Source organism: Bufo bufo, chromosome 4 (assembly GCF_905171765.1).
Source record: "Bufo bufo chromosome 4, aBufBuf1.1, whole genome shotgun sequence".
NCBI classification, from domain to species: Eukaryota; Metazoa; Chordata; class Amphibia; order Anura; family Bufonidae; genus Bufo; species Bufo bufo.
Window position 1 is genome coordinate 615,760,600 of NC_053392.1, and position 20,963 is coordinate 615,781,562.

General features: G+C 44.8%; 1 protein-coding gene across 1 annotated transcript in view; it reads right to left on the reverse strand.

The window, feature by feature from the left end:
* The window catches only part of LOC120999664 (oocyte zinc finger protein XlCOF6-like), a 2,208,135-nt gene that overhangs the window by 680,553 nt on the left and 1,506,619 nt on the right, over nucleotides 1-20,963 (reverse strand). The window lies entirely within an intron of this gene.

Genomic DNA, 20,963 nt, shown 5'->3' on the forward strand with positions numbered 1-20,963 from the left:
TTCTGTATAAGGAGGAGGGATCGCAATAGTCCACATACATTGAAGGAGATCGCTGCATTTACATGCAGCAGTCTCCTTCATTGACCGATCGGCCGACAATCTGCTGCAGAATCGTCCTGTCTAAATCCACCTTAAAGACGACCTGTCGCCAAAAAATACAGTGGTGGCCAAAAGTTTTGAGAATGACACAAATATTAGTTTTCACAAAGTTTGCTGCTAAACTGCTTTTAGATCTTTGTTTCAGTTGTTTCTGTGATGTAGTGAAATATAATTACACGCACTTCATACATTTCAAAGGCTTTTATCGACAATGACATGACATTTATGCAAAGAGTCAGTATTTGCAGTGTCGGCCCTTCTTTTTCAGGACCTCTGCAATCCAACTGGGCATGCTCTCAATCAACTTCTGGGCCAATTCCTGACTGATAGCAACCCATTCTTTCATAATCACTTCTTGGAGTTTGTCAGAATTAGTGGGTTTTTGTTTGTCCACCCGACTCTTGAGGATTGACCACAAGTTCTCAATGGGATTAAGATCTGGGGAGTTTCCAGGCCATGGACCCAAAATGTCAACGTTTTGGTCCCCGAGCCACTTAGTTATCACTTTTGCCTTATGGCACGGTGCTCCATCGTGCTGGAAAACGCATTGTTCTTCACCAAACTGTTGTTGGATTGTTGGAAGAAGTTGCTGTTGGAGAGTGTTTTGGTACCATTCTTTATTCATGGCTGTGTTTTTGGGCAAAATTGTAAGTGAGCCCACTCCCTTGGATGAGAAGCAACCCCACACATGAATGGTCTCAGGATGCTTTACTCTTGGCATGACACAGGACTGATGGTAGCGCTCACCTTTTCTTCTCCGGACAAGCCTTTTTCCTGATGGCCCAAACAATCGGAAAGAGGCTTCATCTGAGAATATGACTTTGCCCCAGTCATCAGCAGTCCATTCACCATACTTTCTGCAGAAGATCAATCTGTCCCTGATGTTTTTTTTGGAGAGAAGTGGCTTCTTTGCTGCCCTTCTTGACACCAGGCCATCTTCCAAAAGTCTTCACCTCACTGTGCGTGCAGATGCGCTCACACCTGCCTGCTGCCATTCCTGAGCAAGCTCTGCACTGGTGGCACTCCGATCCCGCAGCGGAATCCTCTTTAGCAGATGATCCTGGCGCTTGCTGGACTTTCTTGGACGCCCTGAAGCCTTAACAAAAATTTAACCTCTTTCCTTGAAGTTCTTGATGATCCTATAAATTGTTGATTGAGGTGCTATCTTAGTAGCCACAATATCCTTGCCTGTGAAGCCATTTTTATGCAACGCAATGATGGCTGCATGCGTTTCTTTGCAGGTCACCATGGTTAACAATGGAAGAACAATGATTTCAAGCATCACCCTCCTTTTAACAGGTCAAGTCTGCCATTTTAACCCAATCAGCCTGACATAATGATCTCCAGCCTTGTGCTCGTCAACATTCTCACCTGAGTTAACAAGACGATTACTGAAATGATCTCAGCAGGTCCTTTAATGACAGCAATGAAATGCAGTGGAAAGGTTTTTTTGGGATTAAGTTAATCTTTATAGCATGGGATTAAGTTAATTCATCTGATCACTCTTCATAACATTCTGGAGTATATGCAAATTTCTATTATAAGAACTTAAGCAGCAACTTTTCCAATTTCCAATATTTATGTAATTCTCAAAACTTTTGGCCACGACTGTACAATGCAATCTGACATCACAATGTTATAAAGCAGGAGGAGCAGAGCAGATTGATATATATTTTTGTGGGAAAAAATTCTGTAAAACCAGTAATTTGTACATTTATTTCTACAGCTCTGTGCATACCCATCAGTACAAGGGGGGGGGGGGGGGGGGGGGTTATCTGTGATTGATAGCATTGTGTATATAAATGTTTATAAGAGATAGTTGTCAATCACTGGTACCCCCTCCCTCCTGTACCGATAGGTATTCACAGGAAGAGGAAAAAGCAAAAATATAAATGTATAAATTACAGATTTTACTGAATCTTTTCCACAAAAAATATATATCAATCTGCTCGACTTCTCCTGCTCTATAAGATGGTACTTTCAGATTGCATTTAATTTTTTGGTGACAGGTCCTCTTTAACCACTTCCCGACCGCCCATTGACTATAAACGTCCTGGACGGTCGGGTAGGTCTCTGAATGGATGTTTTGGACGTCCATTCAGAGATAGCAGCTGCAAGCTAATCGGTGACATCAGGGCGCCCGCTGTCAGTGACATCAGGGCACCCCAGAGAGAAGGCAGGGACCGCTGAATGAGCGCTGTGTATACAGTTGAGGAAGCAATGTGCCGCTTCCTGTCCCGACCCGGTGGTCATGTGAGCATCGGGGCTGGGGGAGTGCAGGAGCTGCTGGGTCTTCCACAGACCTTGATCAGCCCTGCACTGAGGCTGTACAGTATAGTATACTGCTGTACAGCCTCTCTGGGGGGTGTATTCCCCCTATAACTGGGGCTACTAGGTCAGCCCCAGTTACAGGAGAAATCAATAGTGGGAAAAAAAAGTGAAGTTTAATGTCCCCCAGAGGTCTTGTATGACCTTATGGGGGACACAAAGTGTAAAATAAATTAAAAAAAATTCCCATGTCAGAAATGTAAAAAAAATGTAAAGAATAAAATAAAACAAAATAGACATATTTGGTATTACTGCGTCCGCAACGACCGGCTTTATAAAAATATCACATGATGTAGCCCATCAGGTGAACGCCATAAAAAAAAATTAACATTATGCCAAAACTGATTTTTTTTGTTACCTCACCTCCCAAAAAACATAATGTTAATCGATCAAAAAATCGTAAGTATCCTAAAATGGTAGCAATAAAAACATCACCTCATCCTGCAAAAAATGAGCCCCCACACAAGACCATAGCCAGAAAAATGTAAAAAATATGTCTCTAAGAAAATTGCAACACAAAAACATTTATTTTTTTCTAAAAATACTTGTGTCAAACGTATAAAAAATAGAAATATTTGGTATTGCCACATCCGTAACATCTGGCTCTGCAAAAATATCACATGATCTACCGCATCAAGTGAACGGCGTAAAAAACAAACAAATATAAATTATACCAAAACTGCTTTTTTTGTCACCTCACAAATCAATCAAAAATTTGTATGCACCCCAAAATGGTAACAATAAAAATTATCCCGCAAAAAAAAAGCCCCTGCACAAAACCATAGCCAGAAAAATAAAAAAATTTGGCTCTAAGAACATGGCAACACAAAAACGGGATTTTATTTTTCTAAATATGTTCATATTGTGTAAAACGTAAAAAAAAAATACACATATTTGGTATCGTTACATCTGTAACGTCCGGATCTATAAAAATATCACATGATCTAACCAATCAAGTAAGGCTACTTTCACACTAGCGTTCGGAGCGGATCCGTCTGATGTTTCATCAGACGGATCCGCTCCTATAATGCAAACGCTTGCATCCGTTCAGAACGGATCCGTTTGCATAACAGTTTATTTCAGATCTGATTTTTCACTTCGGAAAACTCAGATCCGACAGTATATTCTAAACACAGAAGCGTTCCCATGGTGATGGGGACGCTTCAAGTTAGAATATACTGAGAACTGTGTACATGACTGCCCCCTGCTGCCTGGCAGGTGCTTCCAGGCAGCAGGGGGCAGACCCCCCCCCCCCTCCTGTATTTAACTTATTGGTGGCCAGTGCGGCCCCCCCTCCCTCCCCAGTATTAATTGTAAGCAGTGCGGCCCCCCTCCCTCTATATTCATCGGTGGCCAGTGCGGATATTAAATATGAGCAGTGCGGTCTCCCCCTCCCTCCCTCCCTCCCCAGTATTAAATATGAGCAGTGCGGTCTCCCCCTCCCTCCCTCCCCAGTATTAAATATGAGCAGTGCGGTCTCCCCCTCCCTCCCCAGTATTAAATATGAGCAGTGCGGTCTCCCCCTCCCTCTATTCATTGGTGGCCAGTGCGGATTCAAAGTATTGTGATCAGTGCGGCCTCTCCTCTCGACCCCGACCCCCCCCCCCCCCCCCCCCCATCATTGGTGGCAGCGGAGAGTACCGATCGGAGTCCCAGTTTAAATCGCTGGGGCTCCGATCGGTTACCATGGCAGCCAAGACGCTATTGCAGTCTTGGCTGCCATGGTTACTTAGCAACAAATAGCAGCATTATACTTACCTGAAGAGCTGCGATCTATGTGACCGGCCGGGAGCTCCTCCTACTGGTAAAGTGACAGGTCTGTGCGGCGCATTGCCTATAGACCTGTCACTTACCAGTAGGAGGAGCTCCCGGCCGGTCACATAGATCGCAGCTCTTCAGGTAAGTATAATGCTGCTATTTGTTGCTAAGTAACCATGGCAGCCAAGACTGCAATAGCGTCTTGGCTGCCATGGTAACCGATCGGAGCCCCAGCGATTTAAACTGGGACTCCGATCGGTACTCTCCGCTGCCACCAATGATGGGGGGGGGGGGGGGGGGTCGAGAGGAGAGGCCGCACTGATCACAATACTTTGAATCCGCACTGGCCACCAATGAATAGAGGGAGGGGGAGACCGCACTGCTCATATTTAATACTGGGGAGGGAGGGAGGGGGAGACCGCACTGCTCATATTTAATACTGGGGAGGGAGGGAGGGAGGGGGAGACCACACTGCTCATATTTAATACTGGGGAGGGAGGGAGGGGGAGACCGCACTGCTCATATTTAATACTGGGGAGGGAGGGAGGGGGAGACCGCACTGCTCATATTTAATATCCGCACTGGCCACCGATGAATATAGAGGGAGGGGGGCCGCACTGCTTACAATTAATACTGGGGAGGGAGGGGGGGCCCCACTGGCCACCAATAAGTTAAATACAGGAGGGGGGGGGTCTGCCCCCTGCTGCCTGGCAGCACCTGCCAGGCAGCAGGGGGCAGTCATGTACACAGTTCTCATTATATTCTAACTTGAAGCGTCCCCATCACCATGGGAACGCCTCTGTGTTAGAATATACTGTCGGAATTGAGTTTCACGATGTAACTCAAATCCGATGGTATATTCTAACATAGAGGCGTTCCCATGGTGATGGGGACGCTTCAAGTTAAAATATACCATCGGATTGGAGAAAACTCCGATCTGATGGTATAATCCTGACTTTACATTGAAAGTCAATGGGGGACGGATCCGTTTGAAATTGCACCATATTGTGTCAATGTCAAACGGATCCGTCCCCATTGACTTGCATTGTAAGTCTGGACGGATCCGTTTGGCTCCGCACGGCCAGGCGGACACGAAAACGCTGCAAGCTGCGTTCGGGTGTCCGCCTGCTGAGCGGAGCGGAGGCCAAACGGTGCCAAACTGATGCATCCTGAGCGGATCCGCATCCACTCAGAATGCATTGGGGCAGTACGGATCCGTTCGGGGCCGCTTGTGAGAGCCTTCAAACGGAACTCACAAGCGGAGCCCCGAACGCTAGTGTGAAAGTAGCCTAAATGGTGTAAAAGAAAAAATATAGAAAAATTACACCAGTTTTTTTTTTGTGTTTTCACCTCCCAAATAATGAGATAAAAAACAAACAGAAAGCCAAATGTACCCAAAAATAGTGCCAATAAAAACTACAGCTTGTCCCGCAAAAAATAAGCCTTCACGCAGCTCAGTCAACAAAAAAATAAAAGTCGTCACTCTTAAAAACCATGGCAGAAAATTCCATGTTAAAAAATTCAGATGCCGTTCCTTCCCTTCTGAGCCCTGGCATATCCCCAAATAACAGTTTATGACCACAACTGGAGTTTTACTGTATTCAGGAGAAAATGGCTAGCAAATTGTGGTGGGATATTTTCCTGTTATCGTTAGTGAAAAAGAAAGTTTGGGCCTAAGGCACCATTTTCTTGTAAAAAAAAATGAATATGTAATTTTTCATTTTCATAGCCAAGTGTAATAAATTCTATGAAACACCTGTAGGGTCAAGTGCTCACTTTACAATTGCTGGTTTGGAAGTGGTTAAGAATCCTTCACCTTTCCAGTCATTTCCCTGAGTGATGTCATGTGAAACTCTCACCTCTCCGGTTATCAAGGAGATGATCTCCAGGGTGAGGTCTAATATCCTTGCAGCCATGTGGTTTCTGTCCTTGTACAGATCCTTGTGTCCTTCTAAGTACTCCCACTCCTCCATGGAGAAATAGACAGCGACATCCTGACACCTTATAGGAACCTGACAACACAAGGACACAGTCATTACCAGACCCCTCCCTTGGCGTTATTGTATAATGTCCCAGCATTCCCAGCAGCGCTCACCTCTCCGCTCAGCAGCTCAGTGATCCTGGTGGTAAGTTCTAGGATCTTCTGCTCATGTATCAGGGAATGAGGTGGAGGCTCGGTGATGGGGCTCTGGGTCCTGCTCCATCCTCCTGACACACGGGGTGTCACACACTCACCAGACGACCTCTTCACTACTGTGTAATCCTGTGTATGGGGAGACGCCGATCACTACAGAGATTCTAAGAATCCTTCACCTTTCCAGACATTTCCCTGGTTTATTACTAGAGATAAGAGTGATGTCACGTGAGACTCTCACCTCTCCAGTTATCAAGGAGATGATCTCCAGGGTGAGGTCTAATATCCTTCCAGCCATGTGGTCTCCGTCCTTCTCCATCCTTGGTAGGTCATTGATGGAAAGGACCATCGTCTTTCTAAAGAAGAGAGTCCTGAACCTAAGGAACCTGAGGGAAACAAGTGAGTGCAGGTTAAGAGAGCACAGTCAGTGACTTGTAGGTCAGGGTTGCATTGTGGATGGACAAGTCAAGCTCATGTCTGGAAGTGGTGCAGAAGAAAGAAGAATCTGGCGCAGCACTATGGTGAGGGGAACACTAAGGCGGCCGGCACATGATGCGGGTGATCTCTCAAAAGAGCTGCATGAATTTCTGTGTGGATTAATGTGCCTTTTTGAACCATATCCGCAATTTCTAATTGTGGATTTTGATGCAGATTAGATGCCGTTTTGCAGCAGATTTCACCCTTCATTGGAAAAGGGTGAAATCTGAAGCTAAAACTGGAAAAATAATTGACATGCTACGGATTTGGAAATCTTCACTGCAGGTCAAGTTCCGCACTGAAACAATCTGCAGACTGTACATGAGATTTGTGTCCCTCATACACTTTGTTGGCGCTGTACGTATTCCGCAACGTGTTCAGGTGGCCTAAGGGGTCACTCTTAGGGCTCATGTACACAAACATATTTTTTACTGTGTCCATTCCGGGAACATCACTCCTGTGAAACGGGCATTAATGGGGCATGCTACTGTGAAGGCGTCACTAAGGGGAATAACTACTGTGGGTGCTAGAGCTCATGCACACAAACGTATTTTTTTTTACATGTCCGTTACGTTTTTTTACAGGTCCGTATGCGGAACCATTTACTTCAACGGGGCTTGAAAAATACGGAAATGGCTGCATGTGCATTCCGTGTCTGTGTGTCAGACAGGCATTGTTACAATGCATCCGCAAAAAAAAACACGATGCCACACGGACGTCAAACAGTCATCAGTTTTTTTTTGCGGATGCATGTTGTGCGGACCGCAAAATACATACGTATGTGGAACCATCAGGATGCTGCTAATAAGTTAGGGCTCATTCACACGGCCCAAGGTTTATGACCGCAACCGATCCATTTATTTCAATCCGTAAGTCTGTTCTGCGGCTCCACAAAAAAATAGAACATGTCCTATTCTTGTACGTTTTACGGACAAGGATAGCACATTTCTGCAGTAAAAAAAAAAATGCGACATGCACTCAGCCGCTATCCGTGTTTTCGAATCTGCAATTTGCGGACCACAAAAGACTTACAGCCGTGCGCATGAGCCCTTAACCAGCTTCTGTTATAAGCCGGGCTGTTTGGCTCACAGGGGGCGGTCTACGTTCTCCGGTGCTGACCTGCCTATCTGTGCCTGATGCCAGTCTGCCCGCCACGTGGATTCACGTCCGGACTTGTTGCCAGTCTACATGCTACGTTCACCTCTGCATTGTATTGCTCTGAGCCAAGCCACAGTTCAACTACTCCAGCTCTGCTCCATAGCTGTGTGACCACAGGTCTGCTTCAATCCGTTTTGTTGCATTCACTCAATAAGATTCCAAATCCATCTGCTGCGTTACCGTATGCTGAATCTGAACTGTTCCTTATCTGCACCATCACTTTTCAAAAAATTAGGGTCAAACCATAACAGTGTGAGGCTCCAGGGGTGCATTCTACTGTGCGGGGGGCACCGAGGGGACTGGGCGAAATCGAGGGTTGGGTGGAGTTAGAGGGGTGCTTAGTGTAAAAAAAACTGGAGCTGATATTCTCCCTCCTTGGGCTTTTCAAAAGTTATTCATATGAAGGGAAATATAAACAAGCAGTGTCTCCGGAAAGGCTGGAAGTAACCAAACCAAATGCAAAAATGGAAAATTGCAGGTTACTGAAGGGGTTAATGTTTAGTAATACAATCGGCCCCATTACATGTCTATGGACACACAGGTATATAGATCCTTACACTATAGTCTACACACCTGTATAATATAACCAGCAGGGGCAACACTTCCCTAATATTTAGTTGTATAACCGCTGTCTCTGAGACCTGCTGGACATCTGTGTTGCTCGGAGTCACCACCTTCTGGCCCCTGTGACCAGGTATTCCAGCCCAGGATGATTGGACTACATTCCACAGTTCTTCTCTATTTCTTGGTTTTGCCTCAGAAACTGCATTTTTGATGTCACCCCACAAGTTTTCTATTGGATTAAGATCCGGATATTGGGCTGACCGCTCCATAACGTCAATCTTGTTGGTCTGGAACCGAGATGTTGCCCGTTTACTGCTGTGTTTGGGGTCGTTGTCTTGTTGGAACACCCATCTCAAGGGCATTTCCTCTTCAGCATAAGGCAGCATGACCTCTTCAAGTATTCTGATGTATTAGAACTGATCCATGATTCCTGGTCTGCAATAAATAGGCCCAACACCGTAGTATGAGAAACATCCCCATATCATAAATTAGGCAGGGGTCATATTCGAATTCGCGATATTTCGCGAATATTTTGTAGAATATTCGCCGAAAATTCACGATTTTTTTTTTTTACTCAAAAAATCGGAAAGGTAATGATTGTGTAATATGCGAATTTTCGGATTCCAATTTTTTATTGCGAATTTTTCAACTTACAACTATTTGACAAAGAAGATTATATCACTATATTAGCTAAATTGCTCTATTCGATTTTTTTCGAATATTCTCTATACTGCTATAACTTCGTTTTTTCGAATATTCGTAATATTCTAAAACAAGAATATTTAGCAATATAGCGAATATTCAAAAAAACTAATATAGAGCAAAATTCGCAAACACTACTACTCCTAAAGTCAAGTATATTGCAGCCTTCTTATTGGCCTACAAGCTAGAAGCAGTGAGAGCTCATGTGTACTGATAAAAAAAAAAAGAAAAAATGGAAAAAAAAAATTTGGAAAAATTCGAATATTCGAAATTTCGAATATATATAACTATATTCGAAATTTTCGCGAATTTTCAAAGTACCTATATTCGCGATAAAAATTCGAATATTCGTGATCAACACTAATCATAATGCTTGCCCCACCATGCTTCACTGTCTTCTCAGTGTACTGTGACTTGAATTCAGTGTTCGGGGTCGTCTGACAAACTGTCTCCGGCCACTAGACCCAAAAAGAACAATCTTACTTTCATCAGTCCACAGAATGTCTCTTTAGGCCGTCAATGGGCTCTTTGGCAGATTGTAACCTCTTCAGCACGTGTCTTGTTTTCAACAGTGGGACTTTGCGGGGGCTTCTTGCAGATAGTTTGGCTTCACATAGGCGTCTTCTAATTGTAACAGGACTCACAGGTAACTTCAGACCTTCTTTCATCTTCCTGGAGCTGATTGTTGGCTGAGTCCTTGCCATTTTGGCTATTCTTCTATCCATTTGAATGGTAGTTTTTCACTTTCTTCCACGTCTTTCAGGTTTTGGTTGCCATTTTAAAGCATTTGCGATCATTTTAGCTGAGCAGCCGATCATTGTCTGCACTTCTTTATATGTTTTCTCCTCTCCAATCAACTTTTTAATCAAGGTACGCTGTTCTTCTGAACAATGTCTGGAACGACCCATTTTCCTCAGAATTTCTGAGAGAAATGCACTGTAACCGGCATGTACAACATTTGCTGCCTTCCTTCCTTAAATAAAGGCAATAATTGCCACCTGTTTTTCATAGAATGAATGACCTCACTCATTGAACTCCACACTGCTATTATTTTGAACATGCCCCTTTCAATAAGTGATTTTATTACAGAGAATCAGCAGCATGCATGGCATGACTGTTGGGTCTGTTGGGTTTCTATTACTCTACTACACCTGCTAGTAAATTATTTGCCATGTAGAAATATAATTTCTACCAAAAACAGTGATTGATCAGGTTTGTGATGTCTGACTGCTATTATTTTGAACACAACTGTATAAGCTAACTAACTAACTAACTAACTAACTAACTAACGTAATTAAACAGTAAAGCACAGAGCAGAGCAATGACACCGCTCTCTCTTTCTCTCTCAGAACTCCATAAAACGGTAGAAAATGGCTGCTGGGGAGGTTCTTCTATAGTAAGGGGTCGGCAGCTTTCCTATTGGTTGCTATGGATGTGGCTAAGCTCTGATAAAGATATTGCAGCCTTCTCATTGGCCCACAAGCAAGAAGGGCGGTTACTGATGAAAAAAAACAATCTAGAATATTAGAGAATATGAATATATATCACTATATTATAAATCTTCGCAGTGGCGATATTCGCGATTAAAATTTGCGATTCGAATATTCGCGCCCAACACCATATATAACTACAGATACACAGATAACTAGCGTCACCAGCGCTGGAAATAGTCATCTATGGGGGAAATAACCTGGGGGTTCTGATTAACCCCTTAAAGGGAACCTGTCATCAACTTTATGCTGATCTCACTGAGGGCAGCATAAAATACTGACAGAAATGCCGATTTCATGAGCTAAGAGTAAGTGGTCGCTGAGAACCAGCATCGTAATCATTGCAGCCCAGGCCTGGAAAAGAGTCCGATCTACCTGAGAAGAGTCCTGGTTATTCCTAATCTCCTGCTCTCCCCACCTGCTGATGGTCGGCAGTTCTCTCCTAGAGAGAAAGGGAGAAAACTAGGTAGAAGACGTCAGTCATCAGCAGGAGAGCAGGAACCCATGAATAACCAGGACTCTTCTCACGTGGCCGGGACTCACGTGGCCCAGTCTGCAATGATTGTGATGTTGGTTCTCGGCAACCACTTACTTTTAACTTTTAAATGACAGACCTCTGAAATCAACGTAGTTAGTACGGGCAGCATAAGGATGATGACAGGTTTCCTTTACATTACTCTGTGGAATACAATGATTGCAGCAATGCCGTGTTTATATCAGGGGTTTAATTATTGTTCTTTACAGTTAGGACACTTTCTGGAAAAATAATCGTTTGTTTTTGTGTCGCTTTGTACTGAGAACGACGACTTATCTGTTCTTCCATAAATAGAGCAGGGGGGGGGGGGGGGAGTTGATGGTATCATGGGTACCGATCTGGGGTACACACAACATTATCATTTTTTTATGCAATTTTTTTAAAGGGATAATGACCAAAAAACAGCAATCCTGGCATTATGTCTTCGGAAGACGGTTCCAAGCAGAGCACCTTCCGTTTCTCTCCACCATTAATAGACCTCGCTGTTGTCAGCCATGTTTCCATTACATTTCCTGGGAAAGAAATAACTGAAACCTGATGAAACCGACACAAACCGAGCGCAACTGACGCTCCGAACAACTCATCCAGACAGAACAGAACTGAGGAGACGAGCCCTTATGTGTTACACGCTGGTCGCTGCGGTCACGGTGATACAACCACAGACAGAACTGATTGACCTTGTGTGTAAAACCATCCGTTCTCTCAGCTCCTGACACAATCCGTATCGCTCGTGTGACATAAGCCGAATACAGACGACTCCTGCTGATCTCACACTGACTCCATATCCTAGTGACATCACAGAACAGTGTGTGATGGAAGACCCCTCTAATCCAGGAGAACAGCCCCTCTTACAGGGGTCTGGGGTCTCCTAATATTCCAGGGGGAGAGCAGACATGTCTGAGGAGAACTCCCCTCCTGACCTCCAGACTGTGTGAGCAGAGACTCTCTATGGCCGGTGCTGCCCCCTGCTGGCTGGACCTGCTATATGTCACCTATAGAACCGCTCCATTCTAATAAACCCAGAACCAAGACCAATAACTGACCTGCAGATCTCACCTCCTGGGGCTGCAGGACCTGCGATGACGTCACACTGGTCACATGACAGGAAGTGCTACACAGTGAAAGACCTTTACTGCTTTACTCCTCCCCTCATGTGACTGATCACATGACCATGACATCCTCACAGGTCCTGTAGGGTAATGTCTAAACTCCATGCTTGGTAGAGACGAGGGTTGAGCTTCAGATTACTAATTTATTATGTTTTTAAAGATTCAGAAATGAAAACCAAATTAATTCACCAAAGTCTCACGTGACTTCAGGTGAAAAGATTTTTGGCTCCACGGAGACGGCATTAAAGGGATTCTGTCACCAGGTTTCACCCCTGTCAGCTATGTGGGCTTATAAATGTGATCTGTAGCCTTATTTTGCTAAAAAAAAAACAGCTTTTACTAACCTGTCACTCAAAGAAATAAGGTGTCCAGGGGATGTCAAGGGATGCAAGGTGCCGGCCGCACCCACCGCGGTTCGTGCCCAGCGCCGCCTTTCCAGACTTCTGCACCGCCTCCTAATCCTGTGTGCCGCCTCTCACTCTCCCTCCCTCCCCCCTCCTCCTGCTGTAAGATCTCGCGCGTGCGCACATGGCTCTGAGAGGCTGGCGCCAGAGTGCAGGTCATACAGGGGGTTGAGCGAAGTGCCGGCGCATGCGCACTTCGCTGTAAGAAGCCAAATGGAGAAGTCCACACGGGCGCATTAGGCAGAGCCCTGTGCGCACGTGCGAGATCTTACAGCAGCAGGAGGAGGGGGGAGGAAGGGAGAGTGAGAGGCGGCGCAGAAGTCTGGAAAGGCGGCGCTGGGCACGAACGGCGGTGGGTACCTTATTTCTTTGAGTGACAGGTTAGTAAAAGCTGTTTTTTAGCAAAATAAGGCTACAGATCACATTTATGAGCCCACATTAGGAATCGTGATGAGGCCCTGAACATCAGCATATGTTTAGCTGACAGGGGTGAAACCTGGTGACAGAATCCCTTTAAAAACAAAGACCTTCTGATGTCTGACCACAGCACATGAGATGTAGATATGACCCTTCTGCTACATTCCACAGCTGCTTCAAACCCATGTGACTTCAGCATGTCATGTGACCCTGTAACGTCACAAGGTCCCTTGGATAGATCCTGTAGTCACTAGGATATAAGATCTACAGATAAGTTACTGTAGTCTCCTCCAATACACAGCAGAGACTAGAAGGAAATGGGTAAAACTGCTCCCCAGGTGCAGCAGACCACTCTTAGGCGTCTGGGGAATCCCTTGCCCCTTAGGAGGTTTCTACAAAATATGTCCCTCTTATAGAGCAAGTAGTTCTCTCCATGGTTCCCCCTCTCTCACACAGACCGCTCCCCATGGTTCCCCCTCTCTCACACAGACCGTTCCCCATGGTTCCCCCTCTCTCACACAGACCGCTCCCCATGGTTCCCCCTCTCTCGCACAGACCGCTCCCCATGGTTCCTCCTCTATCACACAGACCGCTCCCCATGGTTCCCCCTCTCTCACACAGACCGTTCCCCATGGTTCCCCCTCTCTCACACAGACCGTTCCCCATGGTTCCCCCCCCCCCTCACACAGACCGTTCCCCATGGTTCCCCCTCTCTCACACAGACCGCTCCCCATGGTTCCCCTCTCTCACACAGACCGCTCCCCATAGTTCCCCCTCTCTCACACAGACCACTTCCCATGGTTCCCCCCAGGGGCGGACTGACAACTCATGGGGCCCCTGGGCAATAAGAGATTATGGGGCCCCTGTGTCCCCGCCCACCCTTGAGCCACACCCACATTGCACCGTGCCGGCTCCAAGCTCATGTGGGCCCTTGGGCGATAAAGTCTCAGTGGTCCCCCTATACAGTGATAACTCTCTGAGTACAGAAAAAATAGTAGATGTCTCCTGCAGTCCTATGTAACACCACAGATAACACAGTGATGGCTATCTGAGTACAGAAAATGTGGTAGTGTTACCTGCAGTCCTATGTAAAACTACAGATAACACTAGTGCTGATAATGTGGGGTAGTGTTACCTACGTCCTTAGTGTGCCTCCCAATTAGTGTTGAGCGAACTTGTGTTTTAAGTTTGGCGTCTTAAAGTTCGGGTTCAGGTTATCGAAGTATCCCGTTATGGATTCTAAATTCCGTTATGGTCCGTGGTAGCGGAATCCATAACGGGATACTTCGATAACCCGAACTTTAGACGCCGAACTTAAAACACAAGTTCGCTCAACACTACTCCCTATGTCTCTCCCACGGACTCCATGCTGGCGGCGCTGCCTCCTCCTTTTCTTGCCCTGCACAGAATGTCTTGTTGCAGCTGCGTCAAGACACAGGAACACTGTGGGCAATGGTGACACACACACACACAGTACGGCCCCGACAGCTTGTTTGTAGACAGATCCCAGAAATCACAGAGAACATCTGGCTGAAAGAGAACCGAGCAGCTTCAGGTGGATCTCACCCTGGAAAAGATATGTTAGATGGAGACAGTCAGCAGGTTGTATGCAGGGCTCTGTGTGCTGTGTCCTATTGCTCTGAATTTAGGAGGTGGGCAACTGATACGGAGTGGAATGACCCAGCTCTCCATAGTCAATTTTGTCAAGGTCTGTCTGAGAACCTGAAGGACGCCTTGGCATTTCAAGCAAATCCAGAATCATTGGAGGCGGCCATGTCTCTGGCAGTGCATATTGATAGATGCCTGAGGGAGAGATCTAAAGTTCCTCTCGCTCGGGACGTATTATGATACAGGGAAGCGGTCTCTTCTGACACTCTGGGTAAAGAGGTAGTAGACCAGTGTGGCACACTAGGTGATGGAGCATGGAGTCGGGTTCCCACCCCGTATAAATGATAAAATAAACTCCAGCGAGATTTGCTTGGTTGTTGTTGGTATTTTATTGTATTGCGGCAAATAACACTTGGTGTGACGTTTCGGCACAAATGCCTTTTTCAAACTGTGTAAGTACAGAAAATTATAGAAAATTACAATCAGTGATTACCAACAACATGGCAAAAAATAACATGATTCTGGTAGTACATATACATATATTAATGCATATAGATGAATGTACACGTGATAAATATCAAAAAGGAGGAGGAAAGTCTCAGGATCTTGTCAAGAGGTCCAGATGTGGGCTGAAGAACGACACCTTCAGGAGCATAGTTGAGGAAAACAGTATGTCATATGCCACAGATATATCGTTTTAGATCATGTAATATAGACGGAATTGAGGAGCTGTAACAGAGATCCACAGATATATAGGGGATAGAGACATTGGAGTTAAATTCATAGACGATGTGCATAGGAACCCACTGTAGCAAAATAATTCATAGAAAAATTGAGTTCATAGGAATGGTACATAGAGAGAAATCCATAGGCAAAGTTCAACGGACAGGTATAGGGAATATGTCCTTGCATGCAGGAATCAAGATAGTCCTAATGAGTATATAGAGAGGATCCATAGATAGTACAGGGGAGCATCAGATTGGTATAGCATGAATAGTACAGGAAGTCATCTGGTTGTAACAGCATAATCAGTCTATTAAATGAGCACAGTGAGACCGGGGGTCTGACACTTACCACACGCCGCTAAGGAGGAGGGAGCCAGGTAATGCTGCGCTGAAAAGAAGATATAGCATGCAACTGCATGTAGTTGGTATGAGCGCACCCATAGTGTGTTTGATGTGTTGCTTAAATCCTCCAGATGGGCGCGAATCGCACTACCGGTATCGCGAAACCGGAAGTGGTATCGCGAAACCGGAAGTGGTGCGTTCCACCTTGCGTTTCACAGGCAGGAAGTGACATGGATATGTTTGAATCGCATACAGGAAATGCGTTCCAAATGCGTTCCACCCACAGGAAATGGGTGATAGGAACGCTGAGAGATGTATACAGAGTTTACAGAGGAGATGGGGGAGGGAAATGAACGATCAGTGCATGTATAATATCCAAAACTCTATAGGAATAAACTATATATGTTATAGCCTCTACGGGTATATACTGTATCATACACTTTATAAAGATATCATGGACTATATAAGGTATACTATGAGAAAATACATACTACCAGGATGAGATGGAAAAGGATACAGATCTCCATAGGTGATGTAGTTAGGATACCTATAAAGTAAATTGGAATATTACACTGCGTGCAGAATTATTAGGCAAATGAGTATTTTGACCACATCATCCTCTTTATGCATGTTGTCTTACTCCAAGCTGTATAGGCTCGAAAGCCTACTACCAATTAAGCATATTAGGTGATGTGCATCTCTGTAATGAGAAGGGGTGTGGTCTAATGACATCAACACCCTATATTAGGTGTGCATAATTATTAGGCAACTTCCTTTCCTTTGGCAAAATGGGTCAAAAGAAGGACTTGACAGGCTCAGAAAAGTCAAAAATAGTGAGATATCTTGCAGAGGGATGCAGCACTCTTAAAATTGCAAAGCTTCTGAAGCGTGATCATCGAACAATCAAGCGTTTCATTCAAAATAGTCAACAGGGTCACAAGAAGCGTGTGGAAAAACCAAGGCGCAAAATAACTGCCCATGAACTGAGAAAAGTCAAGCGTGCAGCTGCCAAGATGCCACTTGCCACCAGTTTGGCCATATTTCAGAGCTGCAACATCACTGGAGTGCCCAAAAGCACAAGGTGTGCAATACTCAGAGACATGGCCAAGGTAAGAAAGGCTGAAAGACGACCACCACTGAACAAGACACACAAGCTGAAACGTCAAGACTGGGCCAAGAAATATCTCAAGACTGATTTTTCTAAGGTTTTATGGACTGATCAAATGAGAGTGAGTCTTGATGGGCCAGATGAATGGGCCTGTGGCTGGATTGGTAAAGGGCAGAGAGCTCCAGTCCGACTCAGACGCCAGCAAGGTGGAGGTGGAGTACTGGTTTGGGCTGGTATCATCAAAGATGAGCTTGTGGGGCCTTTTCGGGTTGAGGATGGAGTCAAGCTCAACTCCCAGTCCTACTGCCAGTTTCTGGAAGACACCTTCTTCAAGCAGTGGTACAGGAAGAAGTCTGCATCCTTCAAGAAAAACATGATTTTCATGCAGGACAATGCTCCATCACACGCGTCCAAGTACTCCACAGCGTGGCTGGCAAGAAAGGGTATAAAAGAAGAAAATCTAATGACATGGCCTCCTTGTTCACCTGATCTGAACCCCATTGAGAACCTGTGGTCCATCATCAAATGTGAGATTTACAAGGAGGGAAAACAGTACACCTCTCTGAACAGTGTCTGGGAGGCTGTGGTTGCTGCTGCACGCAATGTTGATGGTGAACAGATCAAAACACTGACAGAATCCATGGATGGCAGGCTTTTGAGTGTCCTTGCAAAGAAAGGTGGCTATATTGGTCACTGATTTGTTTTTGTTTTGTTTTTGAATGTCAGAAATGTATATTTGTGAATGTTGAGATGTTATATTGGTTTCACTGGTAAAAATAAATAATTGAAATGGGTATATATTTGTTTTTGTTAAGTTGCCTAATAATTATGCACAGTAATAGTCACCTGCACACACAGATATCCCCCTAAAATAGCTAAAACTAAAAACAAACTAAAAACTACTTCCAAAAATATTCAGCTTTGATATTAATGAGTTTTTTGGGTTCATTGAGAACATGGTTGTTGTTCAATAATAAAATTAATCCTCAAAAATACAACTTGCCTAATAATTCTGCACTCCCTGTATAAGCTGGAATAGACTAGATGAAAAGACAAATATAACTATATATATACGTGGTGACCTAACGGTATTGGTGGAATCTAGTATTGATGGATATGTGGATGTAGTGGATACGTGTGTCTACTGGATGATGGGAGTGCAATGGTGTATGGAAGAGAGGAATTGATTGGAAAATAGATATACAGGGAGTGCAGAATTATTAGGCAAGTTGTATTTTTGAGGATTAATTTTATTATTGAACAACAACCATGTTCTCAATGAACCCAAAAAACTCATTAATATCAAAGCTGAATATTTTTGGAAGTAGTTTTTAGTTTGTTTTTAGTTTTAGCTATTTTAGGGGGATATCTGTGTGTGCAGGTGACTATTACTGTGCATAATTATTAGGCAACTTAACAAAAAACAAATATATACCCATTTCAATTATTTATTTTTACCAGTGAAACCAATATAACATCTCAACATTCACAAATATACATTTCTGACATTCAAAAACAAAACAAAAACAAATCAGTGACCAATATAGCCACCTTTCTTTGCAAGGACACTCAAAAGCCTGCCATCCATGGATTCTGTCAGTGTTTTGATCTGTTCACCATCAACATTGCGTGCAGCAGCAACCACAGCCTCCCAGACACTGTTCAGAGAGGTGTACTGTTTTCCCTCCTTGTAAATCTCACATTTGATGATGGACCACAGGTTCTCAATGGGGTTCAGATCAGGTGAACAAGGAGGCCATGTCATTAGATTTTCTTCTTTTATACCCTTTCTTGCCAGCCACGCTGTGGAGTACTTGGACGCGTGTGATGGAGCATTGTCCTGCATGAAAATCATGTTTTTCTTGAAGGATGCAGACTTCTTCCTGTACCACTGCTTGAAGAAGGTGTCTTCCAGAAACTGGCAGTAGGACTGGGAGTTGAGCTTGACTCCATCCTCAACCCGAAAAGGCCCCACAAGCTCATCTTTGATGATACCAGCCCAAACCAGTACTCCACCTCCACCTTGCTTGCATCTGAGTCGGACTGGAGCTCTCTGCCCTTTACCAATCCAGCCACAGGCCCATCCATCTGGCCCATCAAGACTCACTCTCATTTCATCAGTCCATAAAACCTTAGAAAAATCAGTCTTGAGATATTTCTTGGCCCAGTCTTGACGTTTCAGCTTGTGTGTCTTGTTCAGTGGTGATCGTCTTTCAGCCTTTCTTACCTTGGCCATGTCTCTAAGTATTGCACACCTTGTGCTTTTGGGCACTCCAGTGATGTTGCAGCTCTGAAATATGGCCAAACTGGTGGCAAGTGGCATCTTGGCAGCTGCACGCTTGACTTTTCTCAGTTCATGGGCAGTTATTTTGCGCCTTGGTTTTTCCACACGCTTCTTGCGACCCTGTTGACTATTTTGAATGAAACGCTTGATTGTTCGATGATCACGCTTCAGAAGCTTTGCAATTTTAAGAGTGCTGCATCCCTCTGCAAGATATCTCACTATTTTTGACTTTTCTGAGCCTGTCAAGTCCTTCTTTTGACCCATTTTGCCAAAGGAAAGGAAGTTGCCTAATAATTATGCACACCTAATATAGGGTGTTGATGTCATTAGACCACACCCCTTCTCATTACAGAGATGCACATCACCTAATATGCTTAATTGGTAGTAGGCTTTCGAGCCTATACAGCTTGGAGTAAGACAACATGCATAAAGAGGATGATGTGGTCAAAATACTCATTTGCCTAATAATTCTGCACGCAGTGTATGTCCTTATGTTAAACATCAAGGTGAAAAGGGAAAATAAAGTCCTAATGTGTCTAGGCCTCATCTCACTCTTGGTAGTGTGGATGGGGAAGTTGAGAATGTACTTGTCATGACCGGCGTGCCGATCACATACGTGACGCAAGGGGAGGGAAAAGGGAAGGCCCTGTCCAAGGGAAAGGGAAAGGTGGTGACCCCTAACTCACCTTGAGGCTGGCACCTGACTGCCCTGACGTCCCTAGACGGGTTCCTCACCCGTACGCCGATCACGTGCCTAAACCCTGGCTTTCCCTAAGATTAGCCCTGTGTAGTGAACGGGGCGGTGGGATCACTAGTCCGCACCACTAACACTAAAGGAAAACACCAAAGAGAGGACAGACAATACAGACAAAACATATAATCCCAGGTGGGCGACAACAGCAGACAACAAAAGCCCAACAGGGATCCGGAGGGTAACGCTCTGGAACAACAACCAGGAATCTCAGCTACACAGCTCCAGAGGGTCAGTATAGAAGTCCAGGCAGGAAGCTCTATATCTGGCAACCAGAGAAGTGGGAGAGGGGAATATAAGGAGGTTGGGAGTGCTGGACAAGAAACAGCTGAGGAGAAGACGCTACGGATCCCTGAGTGAGCCAAAAAGGGTTGCAAGGCAAACCCAGAAAGCTACCATTAAGAAACAGCACTATCTTTATACATAGAGCACGCAGCCACCCGCTGCGACTTCCTGACCCCGGGTATAACGGAGTCAGACGTGGCTCTTGACACCCTCGTGACAGTACTTTTGTCTTTTACCGGTAGTACCCGATTTCTCCTGCCTGCCAAGGTGGAGCTAGATTCCAAAACTGTGGAAATTGAAGTATTTATTGACAGTGGGGCAGGGGTTAACTTAGTGGATGGCCAGTTTGTCCGTATGCATGGTTTTACAACAAGCACATTAGACAAAAATATATCTGTGTTTGAGATTAATTCCGCCCCTCTCTCTCAAAAGTGTCTGTTTCAAATGGTGCAGGACATTCTCCTAAAGATGGGAGATTCCCATACTGAATCCATTTCATGTTTTGTGCTGGAGGGTTTGCCTGCTCCTTTGGTGCTAGGTTTACCATGGTTAACCAAACATAACCCTACTATCGATTGGCAAGCGAGACAGATTCTCGATTGGAGTGATTTCTGCCTTGACATCGCACGTCGCTTTCTGTTGTAACTACTAAAATGTTACCTTCTTTCCTTTCGGATTTTTCTGA